We start from the raw sequence: 19,965 nt of genomic DNA, 5'->3' as shown, positions 1-19,965 counted from the left end.
GTTTCTGTTTGCTGTTTGTGTAGTGCCTTGGGTGTAATAACCTGCCTAGAACTGTCTTTCTGACTTTTATAGTCCTGTGGAGCCCAGAAACACAAGCCCCTTTGGCTACTGGGGCCAGGTGGTCAAGGGGCATCCACTGTATGGACTGTGCTCACCCGTGGGTTTTATGAGATGGCTAGAGAGTGCCAAGGGTAGAATAAGCCTGCAGTTTTAGCAAGGCAAGGAAAGAACTTTGGGGGTGGGGCATGCCCATGGCTTTGGCAAGGCTGTGTCTGCATGTGCCTGCCTGCCATGGAAAGGTAGAGGGAGAGTACAAAAATGGCACTTGCTGGTACCTCTCTGCCCAAAGACACTCCCAACTGGTTCTTGCTTCTCTAGCAGATAACTTTTAAGATGAGTAAATAAATCTCCTTCACATATAATTCAGTTACCTCTCAAACTGCTGCTTTTGCACTGGATCCAAGGATAAGTGAGTCCATACACAAGTCCCTCAAAAGGAGTACCTCAGAACCTCACAGCTCTCCAGGTCCCCTGGACATAAACCCTTTTGGTTTGGGGACTTGTCTCTGGTGTAGGTCCCAAGGGTTGGGGTGTCTGAAGTGAGGCACAGACTTTTCATTCCCTGGGGAGAGGCTTCAGACTGTGAGATGACTTGCTGTGGGTAGTTGTGGGGTCGGGGTGAGGAGGTAGAATAGTTGGTGAGACCATGTCTGTCCCTCACTTACCTAACCTGATGTAGCCCTTTTATCCCTTTTTGGGGGAGCTGTTCAGATGGCTAATTTTCAGTTCTTTCTTAGTGGGAATTTTTTATAGGTAGCTGTAGATTTGGTGTGTCCATGGGAGGAAGTAAGTTCAGGCTCTTCCTATGCCACCATCTGGGACAACTTTCTAAAAGTTTTTATATCATATTAAATGTTCCACTTTGGACTCACAAGGTTAAAAATGCCTTTCTAAGGTTCCCTGGGTGCCTCAGTCAGTTAGGGTCTGACCCTTGATTTTCAGCTTAGGTCATGATCGCTGGGTTATGAGACTCAGCCCCACGTCAGGCTCTGCACTGAGCAGGGAGTCTCTGCCTCTTTTTCTGTCCCTCCTCCCTGCTCACATGCACACGCTGTCTCTCTAAGTTAAATCAATCTTTTAAAAAACGCCTTTCTCTTTTTTATGTGTTTTACTTAGAATTAATTGGAAATGATTTTTAAAACTTTATAGAACCATTACTTTATATTACTAAATATTAAAGAACCTTTTTGCTGTATCTTCCTCTTTGTTTTTTTAATGCTGCAGGTATTCGGATTTAGTTTAGTCCTTGGAAACTACTTCACTTGAAAGAAAGATCAAAGTCATCTCATCCCCTTCTTGACCAGTAGTGGAATCTGTTGAACCTTGCTAGTGACTGGAAACGCAATTCTTTTTAGAAGATGAAATCTGTTTTATTCTCACAGACTTCTGTGTTTTGGTCTGATTTCTGTTTCAGGAGTAAATGAAGTCTGTTACTCCTTGAAACAGAAAGAAATTTGATGACAGCTGACTGTTTCTGCTCTGCTTATCCTTACTGCTAAATATTCTTTTCTTCAAACTAACTTTACGTGGTTTCTGCAGTCTTTCCAGTGAGACTGTTTCTTACCCCATCTCACCTTGCATCATTGTATTTCCTAGGCTTTTGTGATAGCACCCTCTTCGAGATTTTCTTTTGGGTTCTTGTACAGTGCCTGTCTAGTCTCTTTTGTGGACTTCCCTTCCTCTGCAGTCTCCTTAAATACTGGTATTTCTGAGTTTCTGTAGGTCTTACTTTTCTTTTCACTGGGTAGTCTCATCTTGTCTCATGCCTTGCATCCATAAGTTGATGATGTAGATTTCTTTCTCCAGCTCGGATCTCTTTCCCACTTGGATATCCATAGGCATCACAATGTGTTCAAAACTGAGCTTACCTGTTTCTCTAAACCTTGTGTTCTCCCTGTGTTCCCCAGCCCAGGTCAGTGAATGTGTACATTCCTTGAGTCTTGCTTTCCTTCCCAGTTTAATCAGTCATCAAATGTTATTGATGCTCATGTTTGTATTTTGCTCTAATCCATCTTTCTCCATTTTCATTGTTCACTACCCTAATTCAGACCCTGCCCCCAACTGTTATTACTGCCACCTCCTCCAGACCTGTAACAACCATATGAGGTAGGTAGTGGTGGTGTTTTTAACTTGCCTATGAGGAAACATAAATTCAGAAAGGTTAAGTAAGAGTTCAGATTTCTGTTGCCCTAAAGCCCATGGTATTTTCATTCTGTCATCCTGCCTTGCTGGCATTATCAGAGATTGATACTGTCTTTTGCTGGAGGAATTTAGCATGCTTAAAGGCAAAGCCTTTTATTTTAGATTTTGATATGGTATATTAAAATATATTAAGACAGCAGAGCTGTTGTAGGCCATTTATCAATTATGCGATAATTAAGATCTTGCCTTCACTGCATTCTGCCTTATTTAGCAGGGTTCTAGTTTGAGAATTCACCATTTGCAGTTGGCATGTAGAGGCTTTGACAAGAATGTTACATGTACCTAATTATATGAGACTAATATTCTTTGTAGCTAACTGTTGAATTAATTAAGTTCACAGATTTCTTTTTTTAAAAGGAGTTAAAGTGATAGCTTTCAGCCAGTGCTGGTGAAATAATATTGGGAAAGTGAGACAGAGTAAAACGTCTTAGAAATTCTGTAGACATTTGTTTCTCCGCACTTGCCCTTAAAAAAGAAAGATTTCACCATTGCTTTAAAATTATATTTTATCGTAAATTGTGCTCAAAGGGAATAACCCCAGTGATCTGAGCTGTAGTTTTGAAGATAGCTCTTCAGGATTACCTTGACCTTGTGTGATTGATATCCTTAGTTTAAGATCAAGGTAAAAACTGATGTAAAACAAACCATGAAACCTTTAGGTAAAGAGTGCATATTGTCTTTGTTAATTAAAGTGGTAGATGGAGAAACTAAAAATTCTAAATTTGGCTTTTAGTAAAATTTTGGTTAATTTTTTCACTTCATTTGTCCATTTGAAGAATGAAGGAAATAGTTCCCAACTGTCCGTCCTGAAAGATTGTTCTTGAGACCAGTATCTACCAAGGCTCAAAAGAACATTGGTTTTGGACACTCTGAAATCCTGTCACTTCATTGTAACTATCTTCTAGCATCTGGGAAGGAGCAAGGAAAGGATTTTTAACACAGGTCCCTTAGTGTCATTTGTAATGAGTTTAATGTTTTTATTGACTGTATGCTGTACTTCATTGATTCTAAGACTTTTTCCAATTTTATTAGTAGAAATTTAGGTGTATCTTAAAATCAGTGGCATGTCATAGTTCTTTTCTTAGTGGTCTATAAAATATCAGCCTTAAACTCAGTTGTGTCTTAGCTTCGATGAAAAACAGTGTGTATCTCCATTGGTATTGACAATAATAACAAAATACTAACAATAATAAATAATAAACAATAATAAATAATTGTTACTGTGGCCTCCATACCTAAGGATCTTTTCTGGCCGCCTCTATTTTCTTAAACATAACTAGGACTAGAAAGTAAGCAAAAAAAGCTTCTAACAGTTAAAATTGTTGTAATAAAGCCCTTGAAGTAAATACCATGCATTTTAACATAAAATGTTCCTTTGTCTCTGAGTGCAGGGTTATATTTTGCACCTATTCTTAATAGGCTTAGTTATCCGATTATAGAGTCCTCAAGGACTTAGAAGGTAAAAAAAAAAATGCACATACATGTTTACGTGACTGTTCTAGGACCTGCTGTACTACCAACTGAGAATGAGGGTGACTATAAACAAAGAATTAAAAAACTTTTTTAAAAAATGACACAAACCCGGAACTGGCCATACAGTGCTAGTTTAGTAGGGACAGATAGCCTGATACAGGTTAATCAGCCTCATTACAGCTTGGAAGAAATTCTATCAAAATGCAGTCTGTTTGATTCCACTGGCACTTCCTCCTTTAAGGGACAAAATGTATTTGATTTTGTCATTTTAGAGTGGGAAACATTTGTTATTGATTTAGTTTCCCCTCTTATTGCTTAATGGACTTCTAGAACATATTTTGCCCTGAGGGTATCAGAATAATAATTTTCGTGATACCTTTCAGATGTCTGAAATAGGATTTGATTATGTAACCCCAGTGGTCTCTAGATCCTGATCTTTCTGGAGTGACAGTTTTAGGCCTTAGAGCTAAGTAAGGGTTGGGCATAGGTTGTAGGAAGGTGCTGGAGAAGTTAAAGATAGAGGAGAAATATTTAAAGAGCACATCATAGTACTGAAGAATGTTTCTGGAAGCCCTCAGTGGCCAGTTGTATACCAGATGTCCAACTGTATTGTTATTATTTATTTTTTTTAAGATTTTATTTGTTTAACTGATCTCTGTACCCATTGTGGGGCTGGAACTCACAACCCTTAGATCAAGAGTCACATCTTCCACCAACTGAGCTGGCCAGTCACCCCCAACTGCATTATTTTTGTTTGAAACAAACTCAAGCCATATATCTCCACAAATTCTTAGTATTACAGGAGCCTTTCAGGACATTCCTCTAAGACGTGTGAATTCTGAGCATAACTCTGCTGGCTGTGAACACCTTTAGCCTCAGAGTGGATGTTAAGTTCTGTGTGTTGGCAGTTTTCCAGCATTTACTAATTAGGTTATGCCTACTTAAATACTCCTGGCAGTTTCCCTTGGCCACTGCATTCTTCACACTCTGCCCTAACCTGTTTTGTATGCAGTCTGCCTTTGGGCTCTGCTTTGACATTTATAGCTTTTCTTTCAAAAGAAGTTTTTAATGAAGTATTGATTTGTATATTCTTTAGTTAATAGTTGTTGATTATAAAAGCAATTCACTATAGAAAATATAAAGAGAAAAATTTGCTTTTCATTCTGCCACCAGTGAACAAATGTTAATATTTTAGTGTATTCTGGTCTAGTCTTTTTTTTCTGGGTTTAGGTGTTGTGTGTAGGGGTGGGAGAGAGAAAAATAAGTGTGAATGTTATTTTTTAAAATGAGAAGCCTCTTATATTTGCTACTGGGCACAGAGAGTAATTTTTAACATGAGCTTTTTTTTCCCCCCCAGTACAATTTTAGAATCACAGAAAAGTTGGAAAGATAGTACAGAAATTCCCACATGCCCTTTACCTGGCCTTCCCTAATGTTAATCTTATGTAACTAAGAAATTAACACTGGCACAATGCTATGAGCTACAGACTTTATTTGGACTACCCTACTTTATCCACTCATGTCCTTTTTCTGTTCCAGAATCCAGTCCAGGGTACCATATTGCATTTTAAGAGAACAGGTTTTTGTTTTGTTTTGTTTTGTTTTGTTTTGTTTCCTTTTTTTCTCCTTAACTTTATACCGTGAACATTTTTTTTTCGTCATTAGGTGTTCTTTAAACAATGCTTATTAATGACCCCATAGAAGCTCATCAAATGGGTAGGTGTAAATATTAATGTAAATATTTCTGGTTAGCTTTGTGTGTTGGGTGGCATCTTGTGAAGTTGAAGAGTGCTAGAAAACACACACACACCAGCCATTTTTTTTAAGTGGCGTACTTGAATCAGGTGATTTTAATGCTAGATTATAACAATAATTTTGAATGCATTACCCTAAAATAAGAAAATAATCAGGCTTATTTTCCTTTGAGAACATGTTTAAGAGCATCTTAGGTTGAATTAAATGCAGAAACTGATGAGCTATTCATGAAGCAGTTCGTTTTCAGGGTTATTTAGAGTTGCTTAGCATTTGCCTGACCTAGGCAGATTGTGTACATTTTATATACACAAATCAATATTTAGCTTTTTAATGTGAGTCTAGTACTAGCATGGTACCCACCTGTGTTTGGAAATACAGATTTATGATATATTCTACCTATACATTTAAATATTCAGTTTTGAAAATTACCACTTTATTTCCTTTTCTGATATCCTTCATTAATGTTTATTTAGTTCTAGGTTAAGCATATAAAAGACAAAGTGAAGATACCTAGAGATTTCCTTGCATGGCTTGTATTATTTTGTAGATGTTTACAGCTTGATTGATACTGAATAAGTTTCATATGGAATATGAAGTTTGAAGTTAGAGTGGCTTGCCTTTAGTGTTTTGTTGTTTACAGAACTAAGCCAGATGCTTTTTAAGAACTATTTGGTGTACACTACTAATAAGCAAAATACTGTAAAATTCATACTTGGGTTTTACCTCTTACTTTTGCTCTGTTCAGTGAAACCTCATAGGTTGGATATTTATTATGGTAGAGTTCAGTCTGGGATAGTGGATTATTCTCTATTAGGAATAGATGTATAAACATCTAGAGGTTTAATGTATAAACTAGAGGTTTATTATGTATAAACTAGAGGTTTATTATGAGGGTAAGCAATCATTTGTTAATTTGGCACAGTTGTATGAATTAATATGTGGAAATGACAGAGTTGAAGAATATGAACATGGAATTCTGATACACAGTACTTAGAGAAAATTGAATGCACTATATCTGTAAGATGACATATATTTATTCCAATTTTCAGAGTTAGTGATAAATATTTTCTGGAGAATGCCTTATACTTTCTTATTGCTATCTTAAAATTACATGTCATTTTTCTCTAGTGGATTTTTAGTGGAGAGAGCTCTGTGACCTGTTACATAGAATGTTATCACTTTGATGTTACTGGAGGATGGTATTTGATTTCCTTGTACATATTTTTATGTGACAGCGTAAAGTACTAAACTGAGAGTTTCTCTGAGAGTTCCCAAGGTTAATGATACTTTTTCCTATGATTGAAGGTGCTCGGATTGTTGCCATTGGTACTGATTACGTTGTTGAGTTAGCTAAGGCAGAGTGACTCATCTGCTGGGTTTGTACATCTGTAGTTGTGTTTTTCTATCTTAGGTCAGAGATTATGGACAGACTTCATTGTATAAGTTTCTTTCTTTTTTTTTTTTTAAGATTTTATTCATTCATTTGAAAGAGAGCAACACAGGGAGAGAGGAAACACAGCAGGGGGAGTGGGAGGGGGAGAAGCAGGCTTCCTGCTGAGCGGGGATCCCGATGTAGAGCTTAATTCCAGGACCCTGGGATCATGACCTGAGCTGAAGGCAGACAATTAACAACTGAGCCACCCAGGCGCCCCCATTGTATAATTTTTATCACCAGTGTTTCTGGGTATAAGTATATTCCAAGGTTATACTCCAGGATTGAATAATGACCAGTATAATTAAAGGCAAAATGGTCTTTTATATAATCTTCCATTTTAATTTCTCTTGTTTTATTTTTATCAAGCCATTTTAGTATCATTTTCTGAGTATTTGCTAAGTGCACACTTAAAATTGTTGATAGGTAGATAAATGGTTAAGGTATAGCGATAGATTCTTTCATTTCATTCTTAAAAGTTAAAGTGCATGATTCAAAATGACTTTTTCCAGGCCACCTGGGTGGCCTCTGCCTTCGGCTCAGGTCATGATCTCGGGGGTCCTGGGATCGAGCCCCGCATCGGGCTCTTTGCTTAGCAGGGAGCCTGCTTCCCCCACTCTCTCTACCTGCCTCTCTGCCTACTTGTGATCTCTGTCAAATAAATAAATAATTTTTTTTAAAAAAAGAAAATTATTAAAAAAAAAGAAAAGGACTTTTTCCAATTCAATGTGAAATATGAGATTAAAGTGGGTAACTTTTTAGGTCTCAAAGGAGTATCTATAGGCAAGTCTAGGTGCTGTTGGGAGAATGCTTATGTTTATAGGTGGATACTGTGATTGATAGGTTAGACTTTGGGTGTCATAGACAGTAAAACATCAATATTGTATTCTTTGGAATTAGAAATTCTCCTTGTATGGACGCTAGATTTTCTGCTTATATAGGACAGTATTTTGGTAAGATATTAGTGGCATCTGTACGATTATAAGTGAGAACGTGAACTATGGAAGTGCAAACTGACCCTTCACGAAATGGCATGAGCCTGCCTTTCTACATATCTCTTAATATTTTCCCATGCATACCCTACATCCCAGCTGTAAAGAATTATTTGCTGCGTCTCGAGCAGGCCATGTCCTTTTATGCTTCCATGCTTTTGCCTGCACTCTTCTTGATCTGGATTGTCCTAGCCTTAGCAATCTCCCTTCAGTCTTTTAGGACTCGACTTAGAGGTTACCTTTCTCAGGAGGCCTCCTGTCAATTGTCTTTGCTTCTGCTGTGAGCAGTTTTGATGGCACTTGTGTATGGGTTTGTAACTCAATCACGTTTTCATTTTCTTGTCTGCCTCTTTCACCAAATAATAAGCTCCTTGAAATCAGGGAGTATGTCTGTATCTTATTTCTAGCATTTAACTCAGTGTCTGGCAAAGAGAATTGGTGCTCAGAAAATAATTTGTTGAATGTTTCAGTATGAAGATGGAAAAAATGAATGAACTCAATTTTTTATTTTTTATTCTCTCCTTAATATTGATAATTGTTTATAAATTATTGTTACCTACTAAGTAATTTTTTGCTAGCTTCAGTCAAACAACTATATCTGAAATAAGGAAATGTTACTTTGTTAATATTTTAGATTTATCCACAGGAAAATGAATTGTTAACAGTTTAAATATACATAGGTATGTGCTTAATTTTCCTTGATCATGCTGGTTTTACTTATCTCTTACAGAGAAAACAGAAATGAGAGGAATCTGGTTTAAATTGCAGTACCAGGAATTTAGATTAGACATAAAGAGTTTCCAGAAAACAAAGTACCAGATATTGAATGAAGTGTGTAAGTAATGTAATTGATTTTTTGAAGAATTTAAGAAGGAGGGTGGTGTGGTTAGATGGCTATGAATTGCAAACTAGTTCACCAACTACTAGTAAATAACCAACCCTAGTAAAATAAAAAACCTAAAGGGAGAAAAATCTCCGTGTATGGACTTAAGAATATGCAGATACAACCATATTCATGGATAGATGCTTAAAAAATAGTTGGGTACTTGTGTGTGTGTGTGTGTGTGTGATTATGGTACTTCAGTTTTCAGCTAACAAGGAAACTATGTTGCAGGTGTCCTTACTTTTCATAGAATGGCTCTGGTTTTGGTGACTAGCGGAAATATACTGAGAAATCTCTCCACTTAGCTTGTTTTTGTTTGTTTCTTAGCTCTTCGTCAGAGTAATATAAAGAATAAAAAGTCCTTAGCAGTGTTAAGAATAATCAGGAAACCTATATGTCCCAATAACTAGGCAGACCATTGACATAAAGAACAAGTTTTTTGAATGTCATTCTCTTGATTGTTTTAATGTAATTAAATGTGGCAGTTAGCTGTGCCCCAATTTTAGAGTTATATTGCTATGCTTCTAACTATAGATATTCTGTCCTGGCTGCATTTGAACAGAACTACTGTAGTATAAGCCAAATTCACCCTCAGTGCTAGTGAACTGCAAGAGCAAATATACCTTCCTAAGCACCAAATTTATAATCACACTCATGAATAGAGTTCAGTGTTCTCTTTGCTTGTCATTCTGCAAGAATCATATTGGAATAATTTAAGACAGCTTTACTAAATTTATTAATATAATTCTTGTTATGAGGATAGTGCTTAACTTTTAGGCTTCTATGCTTATAGTGGAAAAGGCTCCTTTGTAATACAAGAGACAGGATTTTACCTGTAGCAGTGATATAATAATTCCTTGTCTTTTTAAACACTATATATTTTTCTTAGTGTTTTGATAGCTAGAATTTGTTTGTTTTTTCACAATAACTCTGTGAAATAGGTATTCTAATCTTATAAATGAGGAAATTTAGGCACAGAATGGTTGACTGACTGCCATCTAAAACATTGTTTTAAAATAAATTTTTGTTATTATTTCAGTGGCTAGCATTTACTAATTGCTTACTGTATACTAGGCACTGGTTTAAGCTTTTTATAAATAGTAATTAATAAGAGCTTAGGCTTTAGAGTCAGATTTGGATTTAATTTGGCTCTTCTTATTAGCTATTGACCTTGGAAAAGCTACCTAACTTCTTCAAGTCTTGGTTTCTTCATTTGGAACATAGAAATAATGATAGTACCTACTTCATAGAGTGGTTGTATAGATTGAGATAATCCAAGTGAATCTATGTCTAGTGTACAATGAAGACTTTAAAATCAGTTTGCTATAGAAAAATAAGGTGTTACTAGATAATATTTAGTATAATTTTTAGCTTCTTGATAATTTTCCTGACAAAATCATTGTATTCTTCTTGAGTATAGAGTCATAGTTGATCTGATATACCTATTTTACAAAGTAACTTACATGTTACAACAAGATTATAGCTCCATATAGTGTCTATAGCTACCTCCTTCTTCTCACTACCTCCAAATCACCTTTTGGTTCTAAGTCTTTTGCTAGTGAGAAGAAATCAAAAACAGTTAACAAGTCATGGATAGTCTCTAAAGCAATCATGTTTCAGAGTCAAATGTAGGACACCTATTTAGGTTATGTTCATTCCAGGAGTGCTGTGGTATATCAATTATTAGGAACTTAGAATGTGTTTTTGTATAGAAAGAAGCCCATAGGGGCGCCTGGGTGGCTTGTTACGCTTCTGCCTTCCACTCAGATCATGATCCCAGGGTCCTAGGATTGAGCCCCACATCAGGCTCCCTGTTCAGTGGGAAGCCTGGTTCTCCGTCTCCCACTCCCTCTGCTTGTGTTCCGTCTCTCGCTGTGTCTTCTATCAAATAAATAAAATCTTAACAAAAAAAAAAAAAAAAAGCCCATAAAGTCTTTTAATCCCTGACACAAGACTGACATGCTGAATATTTGCATTGATAAACAGTGAAAGCAAGTAAAAACTTCACAATACTTGGCATTGCTGATAATCGAGGAAATAAAATGGTAAAAGTGAATATATATTGATACTCAAAAAGTATGGTGGAATAGGAAGCATTAGTAATCTATCTCCCTACCTAGGCAACAGTTGCTCTGGCAGAATCTTTTATAGCTGTTTTGGTACTTCCAAGTTATTGAAGTTATTGGAGACTTGCATGTACCAGCAGGCTTGGCTATAAATTGCGATTAATTTCAGTCAGCTTCAGCTCTTAGCACAGCTACCCATCTTTTCCTCCCAGCCCAGTGCAGCTTACCACATAGCTTGTGAGAGCCAAGATAGGCAAAAAAGATCATCTTTTCCAAATGTCAGAGATCTATACTTGGGTCACTGATTGCTGCTTCTGGTCACAGAGGTACACACAAAAGAAGTGGGCGACCCCCTGGAGAACAGTATGGAAGTTCCTCAAAATTGAAATTAGAGCTACCCTACCATCCAGCAATCACACTACTGGGTATTTACCCTAAAGGTACAGATGTAGTGATCCAAAGAGGCACGTGAACTTGAATGTTTTTAGCAGCAATGTCCACAATAGCCAAACTATGGAAAGAACCTAGATGTCCATCAAAACATGATGGACCACATCTTCTTTACCTGCATAGTATTCCATTGTGTGTGTGTATACAGCAAAATAAGTCAGTCAGAGAAAGACAGTTATCAAATGATCTCTCTGATATGAGGAATTTGAGAGGCAAATTGATGGGGAGTAGGGAAGAAAAAAATGAAACAAGACGTGATCGGGAGGGAGACAAACCATAAGGGACTTTTAATCTCGAGAAATAAACTAAGGGTTGCTGATGGGTGGGGAGATAGCGATAGGGTGTCTGGGTTATGGACATTGAGGAGAGTATTGCTATGGTGAGTGCTGTGAAATGTGTAAGCCTGATGATTCATAGACCTGTACCCCTGGAGCAAATACATTATATGTTAATTTAAAAAAAAAAAGTGGGCAACCAGCTTTGTTGTTGCAACCCCCATTGTTGCAAGCCCCTCCCCTCCAGCTAAAGTGACTTCTAGGATTTTAAGGACTAACACCTTCTTTTGCCCCATTAATTTTTCTCTTTTTTCCCTTTGGGAAACAGACATTAAAGACTACAATATTCAAAAACAACTGCATGTATAGGGAAAATTTGAAGGTGACCTCACATGTCCAGAAAAAGGCCCAGAAAAGATCTGAGAAGACAGGACCTTAACTGCACATGTCAGACTGACTCTTGGCACAGAGCCAGCCTACAACAAATTAAAAATAAATAAATAATAAGAACAATCACAAGAAACAGCAAAAGGGAGGAGAAGGAGAGAATCTAGTTTCCAGAACTACCTATTTTTAGGTTAAAATGTCCAGTTTTCAGCAAGAAAATCACAAGGCATACAAAGAAATAAGAAAGAATGGGCCATTTAAAGGAAAAAAATAAAACAGCAGAAATTGCCCCTGAAAAAGTCCTGATGATAGTAATATTACAGTGGTTTTAAAGATGCTCAGAGAATTAAAGGAAAATGTGGAAAACAAAAATACCAATAAAGAGAAAACAAAAAGAAATCAAATAGAAGTTCTGGAGCTGAAAAGTGTAATAACTAAATCGAAAAATTCAGTAGATTCAAAAGCATGTATGAGTAGGCCGAACAGAGTCAGCAGACATGAAGATGGGCCAATGGAAATCATCAAGTCTGAAGAATGGAAAGAAAACGGATTGAAGAAAAATGAAGAGAGCCTGAGAGAGCTGTGGGACACAGTCAAGTGGAGCAACATACATATTATGGAAGTGCTAGAAAGAGATGAGAGAAACAGGAGGAGAGAATATTTAAAGAAATAAGGGCTGAAAACTTCCCAAATTTTATGAAAGACACAAATATAAATATCCAAGGAGCTCTTTGCACTCTAAATAAGATTAAATCAAAGAAACACACACCAAGATGCATGACAGTAAACTTCCTAAAGCCAAAGACAAGGAGTCTTTTCTTTTTAAGATTTTATTTATTTGAGAGAGAGAGACAGAGCATGATTGGGGCGTAGGGACAGAGTGAGAGGGAGAAGGAGGCTCCCCGCTAAGTGGGGAGCCCAACATGGTGCTTGATCCCAGGACCCTGAGATCATGACCCAAGCTGAAGGCAAATGCTTAACTGACTGAGCCACCCTGGTGCACCCCAAAGACAAGGAATCTTGAAAACAGCAGGAGAGAAGCAAATCATCACCTACAAGAGATCGTCAATAAGATTATTAGTGAATTGATCATCAGAAACTTGGGAGGCCAGGTGGCAGTGGGCTTATATATTCATAGTGCTTTAAACAGACAAAAAACAACTGTCAACCAAGAATTCTGTATCTGGCAAAACTGTCCTTCAGAAGTGTTTGGGTAATTAAGATATTCCCAGATAAGCAAAAGCTGAGGAAGTTCATTACCACTAGACCTGCCCTGTAAGAAGATGTGCAAGGGAGTCCTGCAAGATGAAACAAAAGGAGAATAGGCAGTAACTTGAACCATATGGAAAAATGAAGATCTCACTAAAGATAAATACAGGGGAGTTATAAAAGCTAGTACTATTGTAACAAAGATTTGTAACTGTACTTTTTGTTTTCTATATGTTTAGGAAATTAATACATTTTAAAGGGGAAAAAAGCGAGGATTATAATTTTGGCTTATAATTCTTTTGTTTTCTATATAAGAGACTAATACAGTGGTGCCCACATGGTTCAGTTAAGTGTCTGTCTTTGGTTCAGGTCATGATCCCAGGGTCCTGGGATCAAGTCCCACATTGAGCTCCCTGCTCAGCTGGAAGTCTGCTTCTCCCTCTCCCTCTGCCTGCTGCCCCCCTCCCCACCACTGTGTTCTCTTTTTCTCTCTTTCTTCTCTCAAATAAATAAAATCTTAAAAAAGAGAGAGAGACTAACACATTTAGAAGAATGATTAGTTTATCTTTTTGGACGCACAGTATATAAAGTAGGTTTGGGTCATCAGTAACTGAAAGGAGTGAAGATGGAGCTGTAAAGGAGCAGAGGTTCTTGATGTTAAGCCGGGATAAATTGACATTGGACTGCTATAACTTTAGGATGTGAAATCTAATCCCCATGGTAACTGCAAAGAAAAGAGCTATAGAGTATACACAAAAAAGAAAACCAGAAGGGAACTTAAACATTTCACTGTAAAACAACCAGGTAAACACAAAAGACAGTAGTATAGGAAATGAGGGACAAAAAGCTTAAGGCATATAGTAAACAAAGAGCAAAATGACAGAAGTCACTCCTTATCAGTAATTAATTGCAAATGCACTAAGCTTTCCAGTTAAAACACAGATTGGCAGAATGGATAAAAACACATGATCTTATGATATGCTATCTACACAAGACTCACTTGAGATCCAAAGACAAATAGATTGAAAGTAAAATGGTGGAAGAATATATTACATGCAAATAATAACCAAAAGAGGATATGAGTGGCTATACTAATATAAGATGAAGTAAACTTCAGATTTAAAAAGGTTATAGGTGAGACAGATGAGTGGCTCAGTCAGTTGAGCATCTCCCTTTGGCTCGGGTTGTGATCCTAAGATCCTGGGGTTGAGCCCCATGTCGGGCTCCCTGCTCAGCAGGGAGCCTGCTGCTTCCTCTGCCTGCTGCTCCCCCTACATGTGCTCTGTCTGTGTCACATAATAAAATCTTTAAAAAATAATAAAATTAAAAGGTTATAAGAGACAAAGAAGATATTCTATATTAATAAAATATTCAACAGAGCAAGAAGGTATAAGAGTTATAAACACTTACATACCTAATGAAAGACCATCAAAATACACAAAGTAAAAACTGACAGAACTGAAGGCAGAAATAGAGTTTCACAGTAGTAGTTGGAGGCTTCAGTACCCTACTCACAATAATAGATAGAATATAAGTTAAGGAAATAGAGGGCATAACTAACTAGAGCTAACACACATACAAAACACTGTACCCACCAATAATAGCATCCACGTTTTTCTCAAGTGTGCATGGGCCATTTTCCAGGATAGATGATATGTTAGGCCACAAAGTAAGTCTTAATAGATTTTATTTTATTTTTTATTTTTATTTTTTAAATACATGAAACTAATAGAGATCATGCAAAGTATCTTCTCTAACCACAAAGGATGAAGTTAGAAATCAACAACAGGGGTGCCTGGGTGGCTCAGTTGGTTAAGTGTCTGCCTTTGGCTCAGGTCATGATCCTAGAGTTCCAGGACTGAGTCCCACATCAGGCTCTCTGATCCATGGGGAGTCTGCTTCTCCTTCCGATCCTCCCCCCTGCTTTTTAAAGATTTTATCTTTTTTTTTTTTAATTAAGATTTTATTTATTTATTTGACGGACAGAGATCACAAGTAGGCAGAGAGGCAGGCAGGGTGTGGGTGGGAAGCAGGCTCCCTGATGAGCAGAGAGCCGGATGCGGGGCTCGATCCCAGGACCCTGAGATCATGACCTGAGCCAAAGGCAGAGGCTTAGCACACTGAGCCACCCACGTACTCCTCTGGTGCTTGCTTTCTTACTCTTTGTCTCTCAAATAAATAGATAAAAGTTTAAAAAATTAGAGATAAATGAAATTAAAACACAATATGCCAAAACTAATGGGACCCAGAGAAAGTAGTACTTGGGGAAATTTACAACTATAAATGCTTAATACATTAAAAAAATAAGAAAGACCTCAAGTTAACAAGCTAACTTTATAACTTAAGGAACTGGAAAAAGAAGACAAATTAAAACTAAAACTAGCAGAAGGAAGGAAATAATAAAGTCTGGAGCAGAGATAGATGATATAGAAAATAGAAATAAAAAAGCTGATTCTTTAAAAAGATCAACAAAGTTGGCAAATGTTTAGCTAGATAGACTAATTTAAAAAAAGAGAGAAGACTTGAATTACTAAAATGAGAAATGAAAACCTCTCCCCACTTTCATTTCTTATCATTACAGATTCTACCAAAATAAAAAGGATTATAAGAGAGTGCTATGAACAGTTTTTACTAACAAATTAGATAACATTGAGGAAGTGGACAAATTCTTAGAAGCAAAACCTACCATGACTGAATCACACAAAAAATAGCAAATCTGAATAGACCTGTAAGTAGTAAGGAGATTGAATCAGTAATTTAAAATATCCTGACTAGAAAAGGACTGGTTTCATTGGTGAATTCCACCAAACATTTAAAGAATTAGTATTAGCTCTTCTCAAACTTAAAAAAAAAAAAAAAAACTGAAGAAGAGGGAGCACTCCTTAATGCATTCTGTGAGGCCAGCATTACCCTGATGCCAACGCCAGACAAAAAAACACTATAAGAAAAGTATAAACCAATATCCCCCTTTTTTTTAAAGGATTTTATTTTTTTTAATTAAAAAAAATTTTTTTTCTTTAATTTCTTTTCCGTGTTCCAGAACTCATTGTTTATGCACCACACCCGGTGCTGCATGTAATACGTGCCCTCCATATTACCCACCACCAGGCCTACCATCCCCCTCCCCCCTCCCCTCCAAAACCCTCAGTTTGTTTCTCAGAGTCCACAGTCTCTCATGGTTCATCTCCCCCTCCAATTTCCCCCAAATCCCTTCTCTCCATCTCCCAATGTCCTCCGTGTTATTCCTTATGCTCCACAAGTAAGCGAAACCATATGATAATTGACTCTGATGTGGGGCTTGATCCCAGGACCCTGGAATCATGACCTGAGCTGAAGGCAGACGCTTAAGGTCTGAGCCACCCTGGTGCCTCTTAAAGTCCTCTTAAGAGGAGATTCTAACATCTGTTACCACATGGATGAACTTCAAGGACATTATGCCTAGTGAATGAAGTAAGACAAGCACAAAAAGATAAATGCTGTTATCTCATTTATATGAGGTGCCTAGAGTAGTCAAACTCATAAAAAGAAAAAGTAGAATAGTGATTGCGAGGATTAGCTGGAAGGGGAAATGAACTGTTTAATGGGTACAGAGTTTCCATTTTGTAAGAGGAAGAAGTTGTGGATAGTGGTCACACAACACTATTGAATATATTTAATAGGACTGAGCTGTGCACTTAAAAATAGGTAGGGAGGTAAATTTTATGTTATGTGTCTTTTACACAAAGAGTATTAAGGGGATGCTTGGGTGGCTCAGTCAGTTAAACTGCCTTCAGCTCAGGTCATGATCCCAGAGTGCTGGGGTCGAGTCCCGCATCGGGCTCCTTGCTCGCCAGGGAGCCTGCTTCTCTCTCCGACTCTGCCTGCTTGTGTGCTCGTGCTCGCTGTCTCCCTGACGAATTAGTAAATAAATAAAATCTTTAAAAAAAGAAAAGAATATTAAGAAAAGAAAAAGTCTAAAGGTGGAACAGAATAAATTTTCAGAGATTTTGTTGGATGCTTTTTAGTATTTTCAAGAGCTGTGTAGGTTGGTACATAGATTCTTTAATATGTTTCACTTCAAGACTTAAGACTTCTCCTTGATTTATGGTTATGGAAGGATCACCCTCCCTTCTTTTAATCATATTTACTATGGTCAGACTTACTTCAAGATGGGAGTTGTGAGATGCTTATAAATGGAATGAATAAAAAAGAGGAAAAAAGATTTTCCTGAGTTAATTGGCTGTCTGATATCTCCCAGAAGAGATGAACAAACAATATGTATTCAAATAAAAGAACTGATTTCTGTTTAGCTAATCAGCAAGATAATTTTACAAGCTGAAGACAAAGCATACTCATATAATTATAATCATATAAGATAATATTATATATTGAGCTTCTGGAGAAAAGCAGGGTGTTCTGAGGCAGAGTCCCTGGGTTGCTTCCCCCTCTAACGTAGGGTATCGCTGCAGCTTATGGGGGGGCTCAAGCAAGCACCTGGCCAATCTGTTTATTTTGTATATTGGTTTGAAGTCCAGAGTTGAAAATTTTGTTTGCATGTGGGTTCATGATTTTAAAATGTTTGTTTTGGATATCAGTCGTTTGTTAACTCTAGTCAATATGTAGATTAAAATGAGACTATTAGCAAAACCCCTAATGCCTGATACAGTGTAGTTATTCAGTAAATGTTAGCGCCCATGCTTGAGTTTGATTTTTTCTGTGTTGTAAAAAAGGAATAGATTGACCAGAAATTTCCCAAAATTTTATTGAAATCTCTTGAAACTCTAGATAATAATTTATTGCTATAAGGTGTATCATTATCCTGTGACTGCGTGGCATGCTTGTTCATATTGACTGTATCCTGATGCCTGACTTCTGATTTGGTTCTGGAGGGCTCTTCTAGATTAGGTATGGTGGGTGGATTCTAAAATCAGTCTTGGGAGGAGTAACAGTGAAGTTTAAGGAAAGTGACTGGAGGGCGCCTGGGTGGCTCAGTGGGTTGGGCCTCTGACTTGAGCTGGGGTCATGATCTCAGGCTCCTGGGATCGGGCCCGCTTCGGGCTCTCTGCTTGGCGGGGAGACTGTTTCCCCCTCTCTCTGCCTGCCTACTGTGATCTCTCTCTCTGTCAAATAAATAAATAAAAAAGAAAAAAGAAAAGTGACTGGAGGTGGAGAATTAGCCTACCACTGGGTGAAATTAGCTGGAAAGGAACTTCAGAGGTGGTTTGGTCTGGCCTCTCCTTGTATGGCTGAGGAAAGTATAGAGAGAAGTGGTTTGTCCAGTGTCATAGCTATAGTGGAGAAGCCAGAGTCAGCCGCTTCTAAAGGTTCTGATACCCAAACATTCTAGAACTTAGACTCTAGCATTTTTACTTGACTGTGTGAATGGTAACCTGTACATGTCATTTTCATTTTAAAAAGAAATCTTATATGAATCAGAGTTTTATACTTTGGGGTTTATTGAAATAGACTAATTGAACTAACAGTGCTACCAGAAGTCTCATAAGGAAATCATTGTTTTAAAAAGAAATAAGAAGTTCTTGACTTTTTTCTGTTCCTAGGTTAAGTCAGCAAACAAAGAAAACATGGTATTTTGAAGTATGATTAAACTCCTGATGCTGCAGAAGAGGCTAAGAATATTAATGGCCAGATCTAGGTAAGTTGAGGTTTACCTTTGGGGAAAAAAAAAGAAAAAATTTAAGTTCCCATTATATTCTTTTAAACAAGAGATTTTAGGTTTGGTTTGGTTTTGTTTTGTTATGTTTTCTTGAATGCAGTCATGTTGCCTCCTGACTTGCTGTTACTGCCAACAAATAAGGACAGATGGCTTTAATTAAACTAAGGCAGTGTTTACCAATTTAAAATAGTCATCCAGGTTGCTGTAGTGTTGATCTTCCCAAATGGTAGCTACCTTTTGTCCTTGAATATACCCTTGGTTACTTTCCCGTGTTGCTTTCTCGAGAGAGCATAGTTATTTTGCTGAGTTAGGAATTTGGTTGGGCAAGATGGTGAGGCCATATGGTTTCTCATCAAGTGTTTACAGTATTAGTGTACATTATTAGGTCTTCCACGACTCAGATGTGGTCTCCAAATATGAATCTGGTGGTTGTTAATGCAGAATATCTAGTATCTTGCCTTTCCCCTTGCCTCGGAGTTTGTGGTTCAGGAGGAGGACTCAGAGATGCAGATGAGACTCCGAATTAAAGTCTCTTTGTCGTTCTTACTAAGGCTGTTCTTCAGCCTTAGTGAGGCTTCCTGTTCCTTTTTGCCTCCATTTTTTTGCCCATTTCTGCAAGGCCTCCTCTTCCTTTACTTCTGTCCTGACCAGACCTGGTTGATGTATCACTTCAGACCCCCATTATTGCCAGTGTCCTTTAATTTCCTTGTCCTCTTACCCTCTGACCCCGGGTTACAGTTCAGTGTGCCCTCTGAACTGCTGAGCACTACTGTAAAAGCAGCAAATCTTCCTTTCCAGCTTCCGCTGAGCTCTCTGGGCAGCCTGCTTAATCATCCTGCTACCTTTCTCGGGCAGCCCCTCTGTGAGTAATCCTCCCGTCCTCCTCAGGTCCCTCATGCTGCAGGCTTGCCTTCTTTTGCACAAAGGACATTTAGGATGATAGGTATTACCTACTGAGCTTCTCTGCTGTGCTCCACCCATCCTTACTGTCTTCCCTCTGTCCTCAGAGGACAAGGCATTCCTACTTCTAGGGGCAGACTTCTGCAACTCTTCTCCAGTCTCTCCTCCAGTCTCCAGTCTTGATCCATCATGTAGCACATCTTTTTCCTTTTTTTTTTTTTCTCCCTA

The 19,965-nt window shown here is 37.7% G+C and overlaps 1 protein-coding gene across 6 annotated transcripts in view; it reads left to right on the top strand.

Moving 5' to 3' along the window:
• Positions 1-19,965, top strand: part of FRS2 (fibroblast growth factor receptor substrate 2) — a 117,202-nt gene that overhangs the window by 81,878 nt on the left and 15,359 nt on the right. For 2 of the 6 annotated variants that reach the window (XM_032347065.1, XM_032347064.1), the window contains 3 exons: positions 2,109-2,166; positions 8,645-8,749; positions 18,722-18,816. The gene's annotated coding sequence lies outside the window, so the exon portion shown is untranslated. Of the gene's footprint in view, positions 1-2,108; positions 2,167-5,426; positions 5,452-8,644; positions 8,750-18,721; positions 18,817-19,965 lie in introns of those variants that run through there. The other 4 variants (XM_032347061.1, XM_032347062.1, XM_032347063.1 and 1 more) reach the window with 3 other exon arrangements.

This window comes from Mustela erminea, chromosome 6 (assembly GCF_009829155.1).
Source record: "Mustela erminea isolate mMusErm1 chromosome 6, mMusErm1.Pri, whole genome shotgun sequence".
Lineage (NCBI taxonomy): Eukaryota > Metazoa > Chordata > Mammalia > Carnivora > Mustelidae > Mustela > Mustela erminea.
Note: the sequence above shows the minus strand (reverse complement) of the source record. Positions and strands in the feature narration are given on the sequence as shown.